This window comes from Triticum aestivum, chromosome 7A, assembly GCF_018294505.1.
Source record: "Triticum aestivum cultivar Chinese Spring chromosome 7A, IWGSC CS RefSeq v2.1, whole genome shotgun sequence".
NCBI classification, from domain to species: domain Eukaryota; kingdom Viridiplantae; phylum Streptophyta; class Magnoliopsida; order Poales; family Poaceae; genus Triticum; species Triticum aestivum.
The window spans coordinates 433,420,641-433,425,957 of NC_057812.1; positions in this window are offsets into that span (position 1 = coordinate 433,420,641).

Genomic DNA, 5,317 nt, shown 5'->3' on the forward strand with positions numbered 1-5,317 from the left:
TCAAGCTAGGCCGTGGGATTACCGAGCAGGCAGATTGGGGAGGATGAGTTCTTCGCACGCACCCTAGAGTTCGAACCTCTCAAGGGTCTGCGGAACCTAAAATCTGACAAGGATCTCCTTGGTAACCAAGGACCGTAACCAGTTGATGATGTCGCTTGAAGCTACGTTAGTATTTTCCCAAAGAGGAAGGGATGATGCAGCACAACGACAATAGGTATTTCCCTCAGATATGATACCAAGGTTATTGAACCAGTAGGAGAACCAAGCAACACAACGTAAACAACACCTGCACACAAATAACAACTTCTCGCAACCCGACGTGTTAAAGGAGTTGTCAATCCATTCCGGGGTACGACGCCTCAAGATAGGCAAACAGACGTGAGATAAATTTGTAGTAGATTGATAGATCGAATGCCAAATAAATAAATAAGAATAAATTGCATCAAGGTATTTTTGGGTTTTTGGATTAATAGATCTAAAAATAAACTTAAAGGAAAATAGATCGCAAAGGCAAATAATATGAGAAAGAGGCCTGGGGCCATAGGTTTCACTAGTGGCTTCTCTCAAGAAAAATAGCAAATGATGGGTGAACAAATTACTGTTGGGCAATTGATAGAACTTCAAATACTCATGACGATATCCAGGCAATGATCATTACATAGGCATCATGTCCAAGATTAGTAGACCGACTCCTGCCTGCATCTACTACTATTACTCCACACATCGACCGCTATCCATCATGCATCTAGTGTATTATGTTCATGGAGAAACGGAGTAATACAATAAGAATCATGACATGATGTAGACAATATCTATCTATGTAGAGATAGACCCCATCGTTTTATCCTTAGTAGCAACGATACATACGTGTCGGTTCCCCTTCTGTCACTGGGATCAAGCACCGTAAGATCAAACCCACTACAAATCACCTCTTCCCATTGCAAGATAAATAGATCAAGTTGGCCAAACAAAACCCAAATATCGGAGAAGAAATACGAGGCTATAAGCAATCACACATAAAAGATACCAAAGAAACTCAAATACTTTCATGGATGTAAAAAGATAGATCTGATCATAAACTCAAAGTTCATCGACCCCAATAAACACACCGCAAAAGAGTTGCATCATATGGATCTCCAAGAGACCATTGTATTTAGAATCAAGAGAGAGAGAGAGAGAGAGGAATCCATCTAGCTACTAACTAAGGACCCGAAGGTCTACAAAGAACTACTCACGCATCATCGAAGAGGCACCAATAGAGGCGGTGAACCCCATCCGAATGGTGTCTAGATTGGATCTGGTGGTTCTGGACTCTACGACGACTGGATGAATATTTCGTCGACTCCCCTAGGGTTTTGGGAATATTGGGGTATTTATAGAGCAAAGAGGCGGTCCGGAGGGGCACCCGAGGTGGGCACAACCCACCAGTGCACGCTTGGGCCTCCTGCCATGCCCTAGTGGGTTGTGCTCCCCTCGGGGTACCCCCCAGGTGCAGCCAGCGCCCGTTGTGTTCCTTCTGGCCCAACAAAATTCTTCATAAAGTTTAGTGGCATTTGGACTCCATTTGATATTGATTTTCTGCGATGTAAAGAACATGGAAAAACAGCAACTGGCACTTGGCACTATGTCAATAGGTTAGTACCAAAAATGATATAAATGACTATAAAATGATTATAAAACATCCAAGAACAATAATATAACAGCATGGAACAACCAAAAATTATAGATAATTTGGAGACGTATCGGCATCCCCAAGCTTAACTCCTACTCGTCCTCGAGTAGGGAAGTGATAAAAACAGAATTTTTGATGTGGAATGCTGCCTAACATGTCATATCATAATTCTTTATTTATAGCATGGACATTTGGACTTTTATATTGTTCAAAGCAATAGTCTAGTTTTGACATGATAATTTAGATACTCAAGCATATCAACAAGCAACCATGTCTTTCAAAATATCAACGCTAAAATAAGCTATCCCTAGCCCATCATGCTCAACAATTGATCCATTCATGAAACACACTCGCATATTAGCTACATCCAATACTCAAGTACGATCATATTGCCTCCTAGTTGGTGCTTTTATAAGAGAAGATGGAGACTCAAATTCAAAAATAAAAATTGCATAAAGTAAAAGAAAGGCCCTTCGCAGAGGAAGTAGGGATTTCTAGAGGTGCCAGAACTCAAAGCGAAAAACTTAGAGATAAAAAAAATTGGGAGGTGTATCCATCCCACCAACGAAAACGATTTAGAGTTCCCAATACTTTCCATGCTTAGATATATCATAGGCGGTTCCCAAACAGAAAATAAAGTTTATTCCTTTTTGCACCATACTTTCACTTTCCATGGCTAGCCGTATCCACGGTTGCCCTCCATACCAACACTTTCCAAGGAATTTATTATTTGACAACATAAAGTAAATTCATTTTTTTCATTTCGGGACTGGGCATCCCTAATACCTTTGCCTTACTCTCGTGCAATGATAAGTGAATAAACACTCATTGTGAGAATAACACATCTAGCATGGAAAATATTAGCCACCCCTCACCGCTCCGCGAGCGAAACAAACACACAAAAGAGAAGTTTCTTTTTGAAAATTAGAGATGGCACATGCAAATTTGCTTAGAACAGCAAAAGAATACCGCATATAGGTAGATATAGTGGACTCATGTGGCAAAACTGGTTTAAAGGTTTTGGATGCATAAGTAGTGAGCATACTTAGTGCAAAATGAAGGCTAGCAAAAGATTGAGAAGCGACCAATCCAAGAAACTAATAATCTCATAAGCGAGCATTAAGCATAACTAACACCGAATACTGCATCACAAGTAGGATATAATTTCATTGCATGACTATTGACTTTCCTGCTTGCATAGGGAATCACAAACCTTAACACCAATATTCTTACTAAAGCATAATTACTCATCAAGATGACTCACATATCACATCATCATATCTCAAAACTATTAGTAAGAATCAAGTTTATTTTTCCCAATGATCTTCATGAAAGTTTTTATTATATCCTTCTTGGATATCTATCACTTTGGGACTAATTTTCATGTGTTGCTTTTGACAAGCTCAAACTAATATAAGTGAAGATCGTGAGCATAATTTTTATTTCTCTCAAATTAATTTAAGTGAAGCAAAAGAGAATTTCTTGAAAATTTACTAACTCTCAAATAATTCTAAGTGAAGCAAGAGAGCATTTGTTCAAAAATACTAAAGCACACCGTGCTCAAAAAGATATAAGTGAAGCACTAGAGCAAGTCCATAGCTCATAAACAATTTAAGTGAAGCATAGAGAGCAATTCTAACAAGTCATGACATAATTTTGGCTCTCTCAAAAAGTTGTATCCAGCAAGGGACCAAGACTTAAAACACAAAATAAAACAAGCAAAGACTCATATCATACAAGACCCTCGAAGCAAAACACATAGTATGTGACAAATAAAAATATAGCTTCGAGTAAAATACCGATGGTCGTTAGAAGAAAGAGGGGATGCCACTCGGGGGCATCCCCAAGCTTAGGTGGTTGCTCATTTTTGGATAATAGCTTGGGATGCCGGGGCATCCCCAAGCTTAGGATTTTATACTCCTTATTCCTTCATCCATCATAAGATAACCCAAAACTTGAAAACTTCAATCACACAAAACTCAACAAAACCTTTGTGAGATCCGTTAGTATAAGAATAATAAATCACTACTATAAGTGTTGTATCAAACCAATTTATATTTTGTTCTTGCATTATATCTATTGTATTCCAACTTTTTTATGGCAAAAACTCATCAAATAAAACCATAGATCCATCAAAATAAGCACACAATGCAAAGAAAACAGAATCTGTCAAAACAGAACAGTGTGTAGCAATCTGATAATTTTGAATACTTATGTAACTCCAAAAATTCCGAAAAATTAGGACGGCCTGGGAAATTTGTATATTTATCTACTGCAAGTGTAATGACTATTTTATCGCTCTTTGGTAAAAAATGAAAATTATTTTCGTGAGCGCAAAAGTTTCTGTTTTTTTAGCAAGATCAAACAACTATCACCCAAGAAGATCCTAAAGGCTTTACTTGGCACAAACACTAATTAAAACATAAAAACACAAACATAACAGTAGCATAATTGTCTTAACACTCAAAAACAGGAAGCAAAAAGCAAAATTAAATCTTATTCATTGGGTTGCCTCCCAAGAAGTGTTATAATTTTACGCCCTTAGCTAGGCATAATGCAAGGATCTAAGTTTTGTCATTTTGGTTCGAGATCCATAAGATGCTCTCATGATTGATTCATATGGTGGCCTAATTATTATTCTAGGAAAGTGTTCCATACCATTTCCCAAAGGAAATTGGAACTTAATATTGCCTTCTTTCATATCAATCACGGCACTGATAGTGTGTAAAAACGGTCTACCAAGAATAATTGGACAAGACGGATTGCAATCAATATCAAGAACAATACAATCTATGGGCACATAATTCCTATTTGCAAGAATAAAAACATCATTAATTCTTCCCATAGGCTTTTTAATAGTAGAATCAACCAAGTGCAAATTCAAAGAACACTCTTCAAGATCGGTAAGACCAAGCACATCACATAAAGATTTCAGAATAGTAGAAACACTAGCACCCAAGTCACACAAAGCAAAACACTCATAATTTTTAATCTTGACTTTGATAGTAGGTTCCCACTCATCATGCAAATTTCTAGGAATTGAAACTTCTAATTCCAACTTTTCTTCAAAAGCTTTCATCATAGCATCAACAATATGTTTAGTAAAAGCTTTATTTTGTTCATAAGCATGGGGTGAATTTATCATGGATTTCAACAAAGAAATACAATCAATCAAAGAGCAACTATCATAATTAAGGTCTTTGTAATCCAAAAGAGTGGGCACATCACTAGCTAAAGTTTTGACCTCTTCAAACCCACTTTTATCAATTTTCTCAACAAGATTTTCACCCTCCGAAATATTGGGACGCCTTCTACCTAAAGTTGACTCTTCTCCAGTCCATTTTTCATCAATATTAACTTTAGTAAACAAGGAATCAATAGAAGAAACACCAATCATTTTAAGATCTTCATCACTTTTGCGAAAGAAATCACTAGAAAATGCTTTTACTAAAAATTCTCTTTTAGCTCTAAGCATAGCGTTCTTTTCTTACTTTCATCCATAGAAACATAAAGAGCTTTAATTGATTCATCAACCTTAGGCACAAAAATTTTCATCTTGAGATTTTCCACATCATGAGCAATTCTATCAACACTTCTAGACAGATCATCAATCTTACTCAACTTTTCTTCTATGGAAGTGTTGAA